The 18,755-nt window shown below is 35.7% G+C and overlaps 1 protein-coding gene across 9 annotated transcripts in view; it reads left to right on the top strand.

Moving 5' to 3' along the window:
- Zhx3 (zinc fingers and homeoboxes 3) overlaps positions 1-18,755 on the top strand; it is a 115,247-nt gene that overhangs the window by 24,389 nt on the left and 72,103 nt on the right. For 6 of the 9 annotated variants that reach the window (XM_027945242.3, XM_071608923.1, XM_027945241.2 and 3 more), the window contains exon 2: positions 17,613-17,728. The gene's annotated coding sequence lies outside the window, so the exon portion shown is untranslated. Of the gene's footprint in view, positions 1-2,107; positions 2,435-3,784; positions 3,805-17,612; positions 17,729-18,595; positions 18,741-18,755 lie in introns of those variants that run through there. The other 3 variants (XM_071608928.1, XM_071608924.1, XM_071608926.1) reach the window with 3 other exon arrangements.

Here is an 18,755-nt window from a genome sequence, read left to right as displayed (position 1 = left end):
CATTTTCTTTATTTTTAAATATTAACATTTATTTAAGCATATAATGTGTCAGACACATTGAGATGTTTTATTGACATGATACTCCTTTTTTTTTTTTTAGGAAAAACTTAGAGTTTATTTTGGGATTACAAGAAAAACCTAAAGTTTATTTTAGGCTCACAGTTTCAAAGATTCAGTTCATGATCAGCCAATTCCATTACTCTAGGCCTCATGTGAGGCAGATTTATCCATTCATCCATTGAAGGGCATCTAGGTTGGTTCCATAGTTTAGCTATTGTGAATTGAACTGATATAAACATTGATGTGGCTATATCACTGTAGTATGCTGATTTTAAATCCTTGTGTATAAACTGGGAAGTGGGAAAGATGGGTCAAATGGTGGATTCATTCCAAGTTTTCTGAGATATCTTCATATTGCCTTCCATAGTAGTTGCACCAATTTTCAGGACAGATGCTTTATGAATAAAATGAGGTACTACTGAGGGAAATACCCATTCTGTATCTAGTGTGATGGCAAAAACGGCCCTTTTAATGTTTGTTTTTGCATAGTTTCAAGCTTTATTACTCAATGTACTATAATTATGAAATTGACAAAACATCTATTGAGCTTAAGCCATTTAAATATTTAGCTGCTGGAAATAATGTATAAATATATTTCTGAAGAGGCACTGAAAATCTTTCATAAGATTTTCTAATAATCTTCTTATCTTTATAAGACCAGCTCTTTAAATTTGAATTTGAAGTAAAACAAGGATTTGCTTTATTTTCTCTGTATGACTGTGACTTTGGAGCCTCTCATTCATGAACTTGAAATCAGAGGCAGAGTTATAGTAAACAACACAACTGAAAACAAGAAATTATTGAAAATGGCTATACACTATTAGGGTTCATTAATTAGTGTGTCTATAAAGTGTACTAATTTCTTCTAAAAAGTTTCCAAATATGTGTATCTGTTCAATTTAAACTCTTAGTATTAAATAATTGAAAATATATACAATTAAATAAACAAAATTACAGAGCCCTGAAATTCGAAAGAGCTTTAAAAATAATTTAGGATAGTCACCCTTCTATTGTGAAAATGACCTCAGCTGATTTTCTGACACTTCTGGTAATGGAGAATGTCTATAGATCAGGGGTCACAGGAATATAACATAAAGGCAAGAATTTGTCATAGGTAGGAATTTAAATTTAACTGTGGCAAATTGTACTCAGTATAATTGTTTTCCCTAAATATCACTGTGGTCTCTCTTCTTCAGGCCAGTTTCTGCCCATGAATCTATGGCGTGTTGCCCTTCCTTGTAAATTTTGGCTCTGGGTAGAGAAGTATCCTTACGTCTTTTAGTTTTCTATATTTGTAATTAATATGACAGCATATATTTTAAACTGCATTTATTTAGAAAATATGTGCTAAGGGACTCTTGTGTGCCAGTCACTTTACTAGGCAAAAGGAATGGTAGCACTGAACAGAAATCACTACCATCATGGAGACTTCAAGTTCATAAAGAAGTGTCTCTAAGAAAACTACAGTTAGGGCTGGGGCTGTAGTTTAGTGGGCAGCACACTTGCCTCACGTATGAGGCACTGGGTTCCATCCTCAGTACCACATAAAAAAAATAAATACATAAAAGGATCTTGAGTCCATTTGCAACCAAAAAATTAAAAATAACTTTAAAAAAAGAAACTACAGTCAAACATAAAGTCCTTGCTTTTTCAAAATTTGAATTTAAAGGGCTATATACTTTGTCGCATTAGTTACAGAGTAAGTGTTTCATTGCATTGTGTGATATTTTGTGCTTGATTGTACACATGAGGATTCTTAATTATCTGTTTCTGTATAATAAATGATCTTGGAAGTCAGCACCTTAAAACAGCAAACACTTAGCATCTAACAAAAATGGGCTAGGAATTTAGGCGGGTCCTAGCAGTCTCTCATGAGATAGCAGTCAAGCTGTAGGCTGGGGATGCAGTCTGGTCTGAAGTATTGACTTGGGAGAGGGAGGAACTGCCTCCAAGCTCACTAACCTGGTTGCTACCAGGCCTTCGTCCTTTATTGCTGTGTCCATCCTTTATTGCTGTTGCCTCATAACTTGATGTTGGCTTCTCCTAGGAGAAGAAGGAAAGAAAGCACCCAAGATGGAATCCATGGCTCTATATAACCTAATCTTGGAAATGACGTTCCATCACATCTGCTATATTTTATTTGTTAGAAATGAGTCAGTAAGCCCAGCCACATTCCAGGAGAGGAGGTTACACAAGGATATGAATGCCAGGAAACAGAGATCACTGGGGACTGTCTTAAAGGCTGCCTAACATGGAAGGTTAAGACATAACGTAAACAAATATAACCTGTGAGATGGTAGTAAGTTCTGTGAAGAAAAAAATGTCAACTGCGAATATCTATCATTCAGTATCAAGCCATCATTCAAGAACATGGGTGAAGTATTTTATTTTTTCAAGTAAATACTGAGAAGTTTATCATCCACTGCTCCCTGCTAAAGAATCCCTAAAAAGAAGAAGGAAGGAAGGAGTGGGATGCAAGAAGCAATTCACAATCTGTAAATTTAAAATATCTGTCTTTCCAGATTTTTTTAATGTTTTCGATTATAAGTTGTGAATTTTTGTAATGGAAATGATTGCTTTCTATTTTTCTTTATACTTTTTTGCATTTTTAGTTTAAAGAGAATTTGTAAGTATGCAAAGAAAGTACATCCCCTGGTGTTCTTATAAATTTTTCTTGTCTTTGTCAATGCAAGAACTCTATTAATAGTTTAAAATTGTAACAATAGTTAGCATTGATTGAGTTTTTACTCTGCACTAGGCATATTATGCTAAGCATTTTACACGTGTTATTTAAGCTTAGTAATCCTGTGAGAACTCTATTCTATTTCACAAATGAAAAAAAATTGATGCTATTGATACCGCTGTTGACCGGTTCTTGCTTCCCCAATGTTGAAGAATAACACCAAAGAAGCACGCCGAGGCAAGGTCAGAGTAGAAATTAGAAGTTTATTAAAGGACAGCAGAAAAGACTTCTCCCGGAGGAAGAAGGGGACCCAAGAGGTGGAATCCGTGGAAGGGATGTTGTCTCCCCTTTTTATAGTTCTTTCAGTGATGGAATGTAGGTGGGAAGGCCCGAGGGGTGGGACACAGGTGGGCCAAAGAAGTAATCTGGTCAGGAAGGACTTCTGAGTCAGCACCTTTTTGCTGGGGGCTGTTCATTAACATTTCTTTGAGGTGGACTTTGGCCTAGGGCCTTTTCGGGACTTCATTAACATTCCATGAGTTGTCCTGCGTTTCCTGGAATCATTGCCAGCATGGCCTCCATTTTAGATTTCACTCGGCATTAGACCCGATTTATCTAACTACACTGACTACCTAACTTTAAATCTGGCTTCACTATGAAGCTGATAACTCTTTGATGTTAGTGTTAACTATTAAGTAGCACAACCAGGATAACATCAGCCATTGAGCAGCATAGTCAAAACAAGATCCCAGGGAGGACTCACCCTAGAGTGCATGCTTTTAACTGCTACACTGTTCTTCCTCTTCCTCTACCTAGTTTTTATTACTTTGTTTTGGTAAAATTATTAAAGTGCTAAGGCTTCTCTTGAAAATAATTTGATGATGATGTCTTACTGAATTTAGTATTTACAGAATTTTATAAATGGAAGGAGTCTTAATGAGCTAGTTCAGCTCCTTCATTTTATAAGTAAGGAAATGGAGACCTAGACACGTTAACTGACTTGACCAAGGTTATGAAGATAATGACAGTAATATCCAGAAAACAGATGATCTGTCACCAAGGTTAGTATTATTTCCTCTAGAATATTTCTGTTTATCCTAAGAAAAAGTCAGCATTCTATTTGGAATGGCTTAAGAAAAAAGTGTTTTGTCCAGAGATATTTATTCTGTAAACTGGCATTCATATAACCAATACTTCTGATATAAATACTGTTCATGGAAAAAAGTAGCAGATGTGACCCTGGCCTCAAGTAATTTATAATTTAATGTGGATGCAGAAAAGTGAAAGGAAATTATAATTCAGCATGTGCAAACAGAATGATCAGCAAAGGGACAGTCAACTGAGTATTTAGAGAAGGAGAAACAGGGGTAGTTAGGGAAAGTATGTTGGAGAAAGAAGCATCTACGCTGAAGCTGGGATTACTGGCAGGAGTGTACCATCTCAGCTTGCATTGAGAACGGACAGCATAGGAGTTGGATCAAGTCTGAGGAAGAGGAGGATTCTGGTTTGGGACATGTGGAGCTTGGGAGGTAGTGGGTCATCCAAGAGCAGATGTTCAGTGGGTGGCTGGCTCTGTGGCAAGAACTCGCTGTGGGGATAGTTGGCATGTGAGGCGGGGCTTGAAGCAACTAGAGCAGAGATCAGAACAGGACAGTGAGGGGTCTGGGAGTAGGAGAGTTTAGGACAGCATGCAGCCTGGTGCCTTGTAAGTACTAAATGTTTACAAATTCATTTATTTGATCAACAACTGTATTCCTTTTAAAATAATTACATAATAAGTATTCCTTATTTGGTGATCAAAACATTATGAAGCAAGTACAATTTTCTCATTATTCCCAGGAGGCTTTTCTATTACAAAGATTGGGAAGTGGAAGCTTTGTGTAATGGTCTTTTCTTTTAAAAGTTATGTAAGTAACATACACATACTTGTGATATCCAAAAATATGAAAGCATAGCGTATTTTTTTTTTTTTTTTACTTTCTCCTTACCCTCTTTCTACCAAAGACCTTTGTAAAATGTCTTTCCATTTAGGTTTCCTAAGAGAAGCTGAGTTCTAAACAGTCTGAGTTAGAAATTGGAGAATGTGATTCCTCATGTTTGTCTTCAATTTACAGTGCTTAATGTTCAGTGGTTAATGTTGAGTGATTGGCTCCCTAGAAGAGGTACAAGCCTTTGCCCTTAGTGGTAGGCAAACTTGATTTTATAGAAAGTTATTCAGCTTCTTATTTAGTGAAAAGCTGAAGTCCTCCATTATGAACTTCAGATGAAGAAAAGGGTTGTCATTTTTAGTAAATCACTGGCATGTGAATGCATGTGTGTGTGTGTTCATGTGTGTACACACATGTACCCATGCACACACATATATACACACATACAATGGAATGGCTAGGTGTTCATATTTGGTGATGCACTGACTTTTTAAGTCTGTAGCTTCTCAAAATAATTTATCTTTAGGAAATATTAGTGAGAAGTAGTCCTGAGTCATGCCTATTTTAGTAGATTCTTTATTTGCCCAGTTTTACGGTGTACAATGAATTTAGGTTTCTAGAGTTGATATTTGGCCATAATTTAGAGGCAGACCTCATCAGAGGTATGAAAAGCCTAATTGTGTCTAATGGACCTCTGAGGAATTGCCCTACAGTGTTAAATATGGGTAAAAATATGTGCTTGAGGAAGATAGCTACTTGGTAGGGAGGATGAGAAGACAAATCACGTAATTGCTTTTGATGTTTGCAGCATACCTTAGAATCTAGAATTCAAATGAAAAATTAAACCAGAGCAAAAGCATTGCAAGGTTACTTAATCATTTCTTTGATTCCAATCTAACCCAGAGGGCCTGCTGATTTTACCTCCAACATGTACGCAAAACTTATCTCCACTGCCAACATCCTAATGTAGGACTAATGCTGGACTTCTGTAGTAGCTTGCTGCTTTCTCTCTGCTACTACTCTTGCTTCACTTCCATCCATTCTACATTTTGAGAGGCATTGCAACATTTAAATTGTCTAAATCTGACTTCAAGGCTATGTGTGGCATGGTGTTATACTAATTAACCTCATTCTGAGAGCTCTCACTTCTATTCAGTATCATCCATCTACTGCTGGAGGAGATCATAACTTGTGGGGTGTGTGTGTGTGTGTGTGTGTGTGTGTGTGTGTGTATATATATGTGTATGTATGTATGTATATGTGTGTCTGTGTGCACGCATTACAAGGCATTAACCCAGGGTCTTGCACATGGTAGGCAGGTGATCTACAACTGAGCTACATCTCCATCCCTTTTATTTTATTTTGAAACGGGATCTGGCTAAATTACCCAGGCTGACCTAGAACTTGTGATCCTTCTACCTCAGCCTCTCAAATAGCTGGGATTACTTGTGTGTGCCAATATGCCTGGCTCATCTCTTTATTTGAACTAACTTTCTCTGTAAGCATCCAAACTTAAATGGCATCTGTATTTCCTCTCCAAAGAAGACTTTAAGTGTACATCTGCTTATTTTTTTCCTATTACTTTGGTTCCCATATTTCTTTTGAAGTTTCTGATTTTTTTTCTATATTATCTCTTTTGTTTACAGAATTCTTATTAGCAGTTGAATTTCATCTCACATCTATTTTATTAATAATGGTGGTGGATCTTAGTTTACTTTTTTTGTTGCTGTTTAGCATTGCTTCTTGTATCCCAACTCATCTTTTATTTCATGGAGGTAAATTTAATTTGCTATGGTACAACTTCGAGTCTCTCCCTCCCACCCCAAATTCATGGTGGTAAAAATTCATGGAGCTCTTGCATGCTCCCAAATAACTATTTTGCCTTAATACATGACAGTTTTAAGAGAATATGGGATTCTACCTTTAAAAACTTGGTAGAAATTGCTTCATTTATATATTTTAATTTGATATTACAGTGAGAAGTCTGTTGCAAATCTAGTTTTCCATTTGTTACAGTTAGGACCCCTCTTCCTCCAACCTTAAACTGCAGAATTTAACTCTTTATTTTTGTGATTTAAAATTTTAATCAGGTTGTATTTAGGTGTTTCCTTTTAGGTATTGTTATAAGGCACTTGATAGATCCTTTCAACCCAGTCTCTAACAGAGAAAAAATTGGCCCTATTATCTCTTTTGATAATTTCTTTCCATTTACTTTCTCTTTAAGAAAGAAAAGAAAAAGTTAGGCATATGTTAGGTATTTGTTGTCTATATTCATCCTTCTTTCCCCTTCATATTTCCTAATTTGAGAGAGTTGATGGGTTCAGACTTCCAAATCACTGCTTGTGTCTTTGGTTTTGCTCCTCTTCTTTTTGCTGTGCAGACCTTTGTTGAGGGATTAAAACTTTTTTGTTGTTTTGTTTATTCCCCACTAATAACTTTTTAGCATTACTACTTTGCTCTTACTATCTTCATAGATCTTTTAAATGATATCTTCATAGAGCTTTCAGAGATTACTAAAATTGTTTTCTCTTTCCTTTATTAACTCTTGTTTCCTCTGGATTTGGTTCCTCTGTTCAGTTTAGTGTCACTTTTTAATCTGTTTTTCTTAGTGTGTGATTTTTAGTTGGTTTTCTGTTCACATGCATAAATGAAGATCCAGACCAGTGATTTTCAATTCTAAGGGTACATTTAATTATGTGAAGAGCATATTAATAAAAATGCCTGGGCTCACTCCCTCTGTCAATGCTGATTGCACTGAACTGTGTAGGGCCTAGGCATTTAGTGTCTCTCATATATTTTATTTGGTGGTAAGGATCCAACCCAGTGCTCACACATGCTAGGCAAGTGCTCTACCACTGAATCACAGCCACTTTCCTGGCAATTGGTCTTTAAAAAGCTCCCCAGAGAATTCTTAGGTGCAACCAGGGCTGAGAACTTGGTTGTGTGATCAAGGTGGCTCTTAGCCCAAATGGGGATTTTTTGTTTTTCCAGAAGTAAATTCAGAGTATACGAACCCTGGACCTGCTAAGTACTGTGTGCAATCAGCTGCCTTCTGGGTGGGTGTGTGCCTTATCATTTGAGGTACTGTTTCTTCATTTTCTAGTCCTAGCACCTGTGTGAGTGGTCCCTACAGCTGATCCTCCATTTTATTATAGAGAGCTCTTCTCACTGTTTAGCTTGAGAACATTGGAAGATGCAGCTGTTCCCCAGATCTTTAATTATTTTCCTGATAATCACTGGCTCACTTTTACTTCCACATCTAACTTCTATAGTCTCTGAACTTGGGTTTGTTTCCTCCCAGGGTTCTGTGGGCACAATGACATGAGGTTTCCCCCCATCTTTTTTTTTGCACCAGGGTTTGAATCCAGGGGCGCTTAACCTCTACTGGGCTGCATCACCATTCCTTTTTTTTTTTTTAATTGTAGATAGTCACAATACCTTTATTTTATTATGTGGTACTGAGGCTTGAACCCAAGTGCTCTACCACTGAGCTACAATCTCAGCCCCTGCATTCCTTTTTATTTTTTATTTTGAGACAGGGTCTCACTGAGTTGCTTAGGGCCTCACTGTTGCTGAGGCTGGCCTGAACTTGTGATCCTCCTGCCTTAGCCTTTTGAGTTGCTGAAATTATAGGCATGTGCCACCATGCCTGACTTTAGAGGTCCCTTCTTTTGTTTGGTTCAAATTGAATCTTCTTTACAGTGATTAGCATTGTCAACAGTCACAACAGTCGGTCCTAATGGCTTTTTTGGTTTTTTTTTTTTTGATAGAAGTTATCATGCTATTCTCCTGATGTCCTGATGGCATCTTTCCTGCTTATCCTATGTTTCTGTGAACTTATCCTTATTTTACTTTTATATGTTTAAAATATATATATTCTTATGTTTATAATAAATAGTCTTTTATATTGGTCATTTTAAGAGACAAGAGAGATACATTGTAATGTTCCATTATTTGTGTTGAGCCAGAAATCTCAAATGCTTTTTGGTTACCTGTGAAAAGTGTCAGATGTCTAAGGAATTTAACAGACTATTCACAGAAGAGGAACTATAGGAGGCTTAACCAAATGGAGAACGACTTCATTCTATCAGTGAAAAATGCATTTAAAGTTTTTGGTGCTTTTTTTTAAAATTTATTTTTTAGTTTTAGGTGGGTACAATATCTTTATTTTATTTTTTATGTGGTGCTGAGGATCGAACCCAGTGCCTCACACATGCTAGGCGAGTGCTCTACCACTTGAGCCACAACCCCAGCCCCCATTTAAAGTTTCTCATATCAAATTAGCAAAGTGGGTGTGTGTGGGTGTGTGAGGGGTTATGGTCAGGAGTATATGGGGGAGAGTGTGTGAGAGAGAAAGAGAAATTGAATGTTAGCAAGGTATAGAAGTACAGACATTCTTAGATACTCTTGTGGAATGCAGAGTGGCACAGTGCAGTTTGGCAATACAGGCCTTTAAGATATTCATATTCTTTGACCCTTTATCCTAAGGAAATAATCATGAAGACAATTTTTATATTAAAAAATGATGTAAAGTGGATAAAAATATGTTCAGATACCTGAGAGCGGGTTAATTTTTAAATTATGGCAAATCAATGCAGCTAACAAAATTCAGCAAATGAAATAAGGCTAACAAAAACACATGTTTAAAGCAGGTGCGGTGGCACATGCCTGTAATCTTCGTGGCTCAGGAGGCTGAGGCAAAAAAATCAGGAGTTCAAAGTCAAATTCAGCAATGGCAAGGTGCTAAGCAACTCAGTGAGACTCAGTCTTTACATAAAATTCAAAATAGGGCTGGGGATGTGGCTCAGTGGTTGAGTGCCCCTAAGTTCAATCCCCAGTACCCCCAAAAAACAAAACAAAACAAAAATCAAAAAACAAAAAACAAATGTTTAAAAAGTTGTTAATGGCAGGGAAAACTGTTCATGTAACAATGCTAGGTGAGAAAACTTGCTCTAGAAACAGATTTATTTAGATTATTATTTCTTTTTTTTAATTTTTATTTTTTAGTTTTAGGTGGACACAATATCTTTATGTGGTGCTGGGGATCGAACCTAGTGCCTCAAGCATGCTAGGCTAGCACTCTACCACTGAGCCACAACCCCAGCCTCTAGATTATTATTTCTATAAAAAAAAATGCAAAGAAAAATAAAAATTAGCACTCATGATTGTTATGATTTGAATTCTGTAATTTTCCCCCTGCAGTCATATACTCTTCTGTATTTTCCACATTTCATACAAAATATATTATAATCAGGAATGAAAACTCAGCATTATTTTTAAAATTGCCAACTTGCCCACACATGATAGGCAAGAGAAATGTGAAGGACAAGTAATCACATGAAAATGTTTAATCATAGTAGTATAATAACAAAGAATGAGCCAGATGCATACCTGTAATCCCAGCTACTCAGGATACAGAGGCAGGAGGGTTGTCAGTTCAAGGCCAGCCTGGGCAACTTAGTGAAACCCTATATCCTAATAAGAAATAAAAAAGGCTGAGGTTGTGGCTCAATGACCTCTAAGTTTAGTCTTCAGTATTAAAAAAATAAATAAAATAAAATAAAAATTCAAAGAATGCATGATAGCATTAGAAGTATTTGTTTCATATATTTAAAATGAAAAATAGTATGTTCAGTATGATCCCATTTGGGTAAACTTATATGTGTATGTGTAAAAAGTTTACAGTGCTAATCTCTGGGTAGCGGATGTTTTGGAGGTCACTTTATTTTCTTCTTTATGTTTGTAACTCTGATTATATGAATCCCCTTTCCCTATAGTCTTAGGTACACTTCTGTATTTTCCAATTTCCCTATATTGACTTATAATTGAGGGCTTTTTTTCCCCCCAAATTAAAAAAAAATTAGTATTTCATCTTCTACAGTGTACTTTCAGCTCTTAAAGCATGCTTAACATAATTAATATGGAGGGTAGATTAAGAGAAATTTGAAGGTATCCTTTATGTAATTAAAAGAATTCATTGATATAAATTTCCATACACCTCTAAAGAGATTTCTCTCTTTTGCAGAATGTTGGCCACATAGGTGCAAAGTGATGGAAAACTGCCTTTGTGTTATTTCAAAAAAAGTATTTGAACTTTTTCATTTTAAAAAGTTGAGGTATAATTCATATATAGCAAATTATACATATTTTAAGGGTATAGTTTAATAAGTTTTGACAAATGTTTATACTGATGTAGACACCACCCCAAGCCATATGTAGAATATTTTTGTCACCCCGGCAAAGTTCCTTTATATACCCTCACCATTCAAAGGTAAAGTCTTTTCTGATTTTTACTACAATAAATTTTCTCTTTTCTAGAACTCCATTAAGCAGAATATATAATAATTATTGTGTTTATCTTTGTTTGCTCAACATGATTTTGATATTCCTCTATGATATGTATATTAGATACTTATCTATCTTTTAATTGGTTTATCCATAGCATTCCATTGTTTGAATACCACAATTTGTTTATGCATTTTCATGTTGACAGACATGTGTCCAGATTTTAGTTCTTTTAAAATTGAGACTGGTTAGTTTGTAGCTGTGTCATAAACTTCAGCATTTCATCTGCTTCTCTTTTCCTGTCTAGCAGGGCTTGCAAACCAGGCATTTGCCCTACAATTAAGGGCTGGTTTCCAAGAGCTTGTAGCTAGGACCACCACAGAGAAAGCAGAGAACAAAGCTGAAGCAGGCCTGCCAGCTCCCAGGCAGATGCCTCAGTATTTCAGCTTTGGGACATAGAATGGCATCCTGAAAACTCAAGTGAACCGAGTGCGACTAAAACTGAAGAAATATGGAGGGAGAAGTACAGTTATTCAGTTGGCTTGTTGAAAATACTTGGAGGGTGAGAAATTGTAAGGGCCCTGAAGATAGAACCTCATTAGGCAGTAAGCAAGACCAAAGAAGCAGCTCTTTCTACCTGCTGTTAAAGAGCTTTCTGTTTATGGAAAATTTGTGGCAAAACTCAGGCCATGAGAGTGAGCCCTACCATAGATGGTATATTGACCAGCCTTGCTGATGCCTGTACTAAAGGGATCCTCTGACTGCTTGGATGTTGGACTTGATCAGCAAGCAGTCCATTTCATGTTCATTGTTACGCAGCTCTTCCCCTCCTGGGACTGTTGTCCAGCTCTTGCCTCATCTGGGTCAAGTTCTTAACCTGGTTATTCTGGCCCCTCTTTTTCCTTTTCAAGTTCAAGTTTCTGGTATAAAACAAAAAGCAAAACTCAACAATGACTCAGAACTTCTAACTTTATGTTAGCAGCATTTCCTGCCAAAACACTGACCCCAAGAACCTGCCAGAAGATATTTTTATTACCTTTAGTTTCATTATGGATGACAAAGTAGATGGAATTGGATATCTGTTTTTCAGGATTTGGTCGATAGCTATTTATTTCAGCACCAGATAGTATTTTCTGATTAAAGTTATTTATAGGCAATTTGATTCTTAAAACCCTTTCTGATTTTGCTGGATCACCTCAGACCATGAATCTCACATGGTTTGTGTATTGAGAGGAGGTGCAAACTGAAGCTTTGAAAAGTTGGCACCAGACATGGACTCTGAAGCAATCACTACCTCTCAGACTCAATCCACCAGTCTCAAATGGCTTTTACTTTTGTAGAATATGCAATTTCCATGAAATGGCTAGTCTCAGAGAACTCCATAGTTATTTTTTTCTAGGTTACTATGTTGTCTTCAATTCTAATTTTTATGTGAGAGCATAGAACAGATTGTGTCTTGCCCAAGAAATATTTATAATGTCAAGTAATTGTTCTCTCAATTGATCAAGTGACAGATTTTAGCCAAAAAATATTAAAGATTTTTTCAAATTTTTCCTCCTTAACCCCCCACCAAATTACAATTGACACTAAGCTCTGACTAACCAAGCTTCTTTGAGAAGACTCATTGGCAAAATAGCTAGTGTTTCATAACAAATTGGGGAAGGGGGAATTTGTCCTGTATTCTGCAAAGTCTGTTAAACAACTTAAGAATCAGTGAACATAAACAGTTCTTGTGTATCAACTGCTTTACTAGGAACTGATGATGATGAAAATTGATTACAGGGGCTGGGGCTGGGGCTCAGCGGTAGAGCGCTCACCTAGCATGCTCGAGGCACTGGGTTTGATCCTCAGCACCACATAAATGTAAAATAAAGATACTGTTTCCACTTAAAACTTAAGAATAAATATTAAAAAAGAAAATTAATTACAATTCTGAGAAATGAAAATCCTTGAATTTTAACATTTCTTATTTACAGAAGCAAACAATCAGACCTTGAATAATTGACCCATTCTCTAGAATATGAATATTGTATTCTCACTGCAAATGTAAACTTTATATTCGTTAATCCAGCTGTTTGAAAATTACCATAGAAATACAGACAACTAAAGGGAGTTAGTGTATTACTATATCAAATATTTTTAAGATAACATCAAAATTATATCATTGAATGAAAAGACATCTCATGATCATGGATTGGAAATCTTAATATTATAAAGATGGCAGTACTACCCAAAGAAATTTAAAGATGCAATGAAATCTCTACCAAAATTCCAGTGACATTTTTTGCAGAAATGGAAAAAGCGATCCTCAGATTTATATGGGATTGTAACAGACCCTGAATAGTCAAAATAATCTTGGGAAAAAAATGAAGTTTAAAGACTCAGGTATCTCAATTTCAAAATTTACAACAAAGCTATAATAAAAACAGTGTGGTGCTATCAATATGGATAGACATAAAGATCAGTAGAATAAAATTGAGAGTCTAGCAGTAAGCCCATATGTCTATGGTCACTTCTCTCTCTCTTTTTGGTACTGGAGGTTGAACGCAGGGGTGTTTTACCACTGAGCTATATTCCCAGCCCTTTTAAATTTTGAGGCCAGGTCTTACTAAGTTGCTTAGGGCCTTGCTAAGTTGCTTAGGGCCTTGTTAAGTTGCTGAGACTGTTCTTGAACCTGTGATCCTCCTGCTTCAGCCCTCCAGAGTTACTGTAATTATAGGCATGCACTGCCATACCTGGCATGGTCAATTGATTTTTTTTTTTTTTTTTTTGTGGTGCTGGGGATTGAACCAAAGGCTTGTGCATGCAAGGCAAGCACTCTTCCAAATGAGCTATTTCTCTAGCCCAATCAATTGATTTTTGAGAAGGATATGAAGACCATTTGATAGTTGAAAAAAAAAATCTTTTCAACAAATGGCATTGGGACAATTGGATTTTTACAAGCAATAGAATGAAGTTGGACCCCAATTTCACACCATATACTAAAGGTAATTAAAAATGGATTAAAGATTGAATTTTAAGACCAAAAACTATAAATTCTTAGAAGAAAATATATGGGTAAATCTTCATGACCTTATATTTGATAATGGATTCTTAGCGATGACATCAAAAGCACAAGCAATGAGGTCAGACTTGGTGGTGCTCACCTGTAATTCAAGTTATTTCAGAGGCCAAGGCAGGAGGATTTTAAATTCAAGCCAGCCCTGACAATTTAGAAAGACCCTTTCACAAACTTTAAAAATAAATAATTAAAAAGGCTGGGGATGGGCTGGGGTTGTGGCTCAGTGGTAGAATGCTTGCCTGGCATGTGCAGGGTGCTGGATTCGATCCTCAGCACTGCATAAAAATAAATAAAATGAAGGTATTGTATTCAACTACAACCAAAATGAATATTAAAAAAAAGAAAGGCTGGGGATGTAGCTCAGTGGTAAAGGGCTCCTGGGTTCAATTCCCAGTACCATAAGTCAAACAAAAAACCAACAAACAACCCATATGCAATGAAAGAAAAAAATAAATTAGGCCACTTCAAAATTTAATTGTGCATCAAAGGACACCATCCAGTAAGTTGAAAGAAAACCTACAAAAGAAGGGGGAAATCATTTGCATATCTGAAAAGGGCCTAGTATCTATAATCTTACAACTCAACAACAAAAAGACAAGCAAACCAATTAAAATATGGACAAAGGGCTTAAATAGACATTTCTCCAAAGGACATATACATGAAAAAATACTCTGCACCTTTAGTGATTAAAGAAATGCAAATAAAAACTACAATGAGATACCACTTGATACCTACTAGGATGACTATAATTTTAAAACAAAACAGAAAATTATGAGCATTGGTGAGGATGTGGAGAAATTAGAATCCTTGAACTTTGCTAGTGGGACTGTAAACTAGTGCAGCCACTAGTGCTTGTAGGACTGAAAACAGTTTGGTACTTTCTCAAAAAGTTGAATATAAAATTACCACATTTTCTAGTAATTACACTTGTAAATGTGTACCCAAAATAATTGAAAACATGTATTCAAGTAAATATTTGTGCACTTATGTTCATAGCAGCACTATTAATAGTGGCCAAAAAGTGGAAATAACCCAAGTGTTCATCAATGGCTGACTCAATGGACAAAATGTGATATATTCGATAACGGAATACTTAACAGCCTTAAAAATTTTGAAGTGGGGACACACACTACAATATAGATGAAACTTGAAACACTGTGCCAGTTCAAGAAGGCCAACGCAAAGAATTATTATATGATTGCATTTATATGAAATTCCCAAAAGAAGTAAATCTGTAGACACATAAAGCATAATAATGGTGTCGGGGGCTAGAAGAGGGGGAATGGAAGTGGCTGTTTAATGAGTATTGAGTTTTTGATGAAAGTATTTTGGGACTAGATAGAGGTAATGGTTGCACAGCATTGTGAATATTCTAAATGCCACTGAATTGTACATTTTTAAATGGTTAATTTTGTGTGAATTTTACCTCAGTTTAAAAAATTACATCATATGGTTTCTATGATCTCACAAGGACGGGTGGCTTTGCTGTCATAGTTACCTTGTGACTATTGGAATCCATATGTTTTGTAGCATTAGTGCATTGGGAAGTTCTTTCCAACTGTGGGCAGGAAATCTTGAAGACAGACAATCCCAAATGGGTTTCTCCTATAATAACAATTAAGGAATGTAGTTTTGCTTTTTCATGTTTATTTGTTGAATCTTGGAAAACTTCTACCTTGAATGGGTCCTGGGTTATTTTAAAATGTAATCTAGACTGGGTATTGATTGGTTTCCATTTAATTTGAAAAGCATGTTTAAAATAACTCCATATTATTTGGAAATGGAACAGTTTTTGGTTTATGAAAATATATAGTAATTTTTTAAAAATCTTAGAAATATTTATGGAATTGTAATCATATATTTATGGAGGTTTTATATATTGCAGTAGTAGGAATTTTGTGACACTTTATAAAACTTTTGCAAATGCTTTTTATTGTCAGTAGAATTGGTGTCAGGAAAAGCAAAATTCTGTTTTCAGATCAATCAAGCAGAGTTGTATAAAAACTTAAAACATTTTTTAAAAACTTATGTCTCTCTTGATCTTTTGAAGTTGGAACCTTAGATTGTATCTGGCAAAAGATCTGAACTTGAGCAGAACTTCCTACTCAGAAAAACAGGAGTGCTTTGCTATAGTGGATTGAACCCACAGCTTTTGACATTGTGATCATTAGTTCTAATCGACTACAGAATAGAAGAAATGCCTTGCTTAAGGAGGGCTTCCAGATGTTAAAGTTAGAAGGGATCTCGTAAGCATAGAAAAATACCTGAAATAAATGTAATTAGCTGAAGTATTTTGTGTATATGAATAATTAGCTTTAAATAATTATTGCTTTTGATTTCCACCAAATTTAAAATATTTCCTTTTTCTAATGTTCAAAGGGATAATTTCTTAAGTGAGAAAAGGCCAGCTTTTAAGTTGTAGAGAATTAGAAGGTAGGTTTTTCAATAAATTATTAATTAGGAAAAAATTTCAACAAAAGCTAATTTAACTAGAAATGGAGCTATTTAATTAGACATGCCAAGAAAGCAGTAAAAGAAAGTGAAATAGGTGGATGAGACTTTATCTTACCATGAAATTATATTTATTGAGGGACTCCTGCCTATGAAAAGCAGCATAGCACATAGTGCATTTCCTTGGGTAGTCTATGTAACTAACCTTTCTATACCTCATTTCCTTATCTGGGTGATTAGAATAATAGAATCTACCTGCTAGGGTTATTATAAGGATTAAATTAGTTAATGAGGTTAAAGCTTGTTAGTACAATACTTGAAGGGCAAACCTGTTTATATTCACAGACGCTCATAGTCCCCCTCTGTAGTGTACCAAGTTCTGGATGTCTGTTTGAAGTTCTGACACCTTCCCATATACTCACACTGGGGCTGTTTTACTGTTAATGAGTGTTTTAACCAAAGGGAATGCTTTGGAGAAAAAAGATCTCAGGAGCAGTGTTTTTTTCCAAGTGTTTCCCAAGTAATTTTAAGATCACATGAAGCATCTCTCTGGTGGTTTGTTGAAAATCTATTTATTGTTTCATTTATTCACCATGTATTACTGTGTGCTCAACATTGGCACTGGGCAGAATGGAAAAACATAGGAATAAGAATCAGAGACAAAAAATGTAGCGAACAGAGTAGTTAAGCCTGGAACTTACAGTATGAGCCAATTCTGTAGCTCATACTAGGAAACTCCCAGGGCTTTGAGTATAAAACCATGAGAGAGTAGTATATCCTTCAGGGTGTGTGCATCCTTGAAGTTTAAGGCTACCTCTCAGTTAATTTTATTATTTCTGCCAAGCCACCTCAAACTTAGCTAAGAGAGGAATAAAAACTCATTGATGGGGAGGGGAATGTATAAAAATTACAGGTTTTAATGAATAATTTTGTTCTGTTTTCCTTACTTCCATTTATATGTTCTATTTCCATTAGAATTTTAATAGTTTTAAATTACTAGTTTGTATTTTGATAACTTTTTAAATTCTTCCCACCTTCTATTTGTATATAGTTATAAAATGAATTAGGACATGAGATTAGATAACTCAGCTTCCTAGAATGTGCCTTCTCTTCTTGTGAAGTGATGATGGTCATTCTTTTATAGAACTGAATTGCAACTGCAGAAGTAACAAGTGACCCTTTGAAGATGCATGTGCGACTGCATAAAGTGAAGGGGAAACTGGAAATAACAATGAAGTAAGGGAAAAGTATGCTTCTCAGGTAAGTTATGTGCTTCTGAATTTCACCCAAATTCTTTGCTATATCAATTACTAAAATTTTGTAACACATAAGTTGTTATAATCATATTTAGTCTTTGTATTGCTATTAAATATTCTTTATTTAGTCCTCCCCAGTTTTTTTTTATGGACACAATACATTTATTTTATTATTTATTTTTATGTGGTGCTGAGGATTGAACCCAGTGCCTCACACATACTAGGCAAATGCTCTAACTGAGCCACAAACCCAGTACTCCCCACTGTTTTTATCCCTGAGCTCTTTGATCAAATTATTCCTTTTTGGATCAATCTAAAAATATGAATTCAAAGTATAACTAGGTGATTTCTTGTTATACTGTAGGTTAACCATTGGATATCATAAAAGCAGAGTTGTGTATTGTGTCTCTTGATGTGTTGATTAGGCCAAGTGTCAGTTTTTAGTTTGAATGCAAAACTTGTGCTTTGAAAACTAGTTTTCCAAATCTTATTCTCTAACTACAATATGTGTGGCACTCTGGCATAGGAAAAATTTTTAATAATTTAATACAAAGGATAAAGACTACCAAGCATGGTGGTGCACCCCGGTAATCCCAGGTTCAGGAGGCTGAGGTAGGAGGATCGCAAATTCAAAGCCAGCCTCAGCAACTTAGTGAGGCCTTAAGCAACTTAGTGAGACCCTTCTCTAATAAAAAATGGACTAGAGATATGGCTCAGTGGTTAAACGCCCGGAGTTCAATCCCTGGTATCAAAAACAAAAAGAAGACTAACACTCAGTATAAATAGATATATACTTCATTTGATGAAACAGATACACTCTAGTAAACTTTTTAAATAAAGGAAATCTTTTACATTATTTTCCTCTATGAAGTTAAGAAACTTTCTCCAGTATGTTGGATAAAAATTTTTGGAAGGAAATGGAGACAGAGTCATTGATGCTATAGGATGCTGGGAGTTATGTACTATAGTATTCTCCAGACAACGCCATGGCAACATCATTCCTGCGCAGACTTGTGGTAATTTCCCCGTAA

The sequence above is a fragment of the Marmota flaviventris genome, chromosome 2, assembly GCF_047511675.1.
Source record: "Marmota flaviventris isolate mMarFla1 chromosome 2, mMarFla1.hap1, whole genome shotgun sequence".
In the NCBI taxonomy this organism is placed as follows: Eukaryota; Metazoa; Chordata; class Mammalia; order Rodentia; family Sciuridae; genus Marmota; species Marmota flaviventris.
This window is presented reverse-complemented; position numbering and strand designations above follow the sequence as displayed.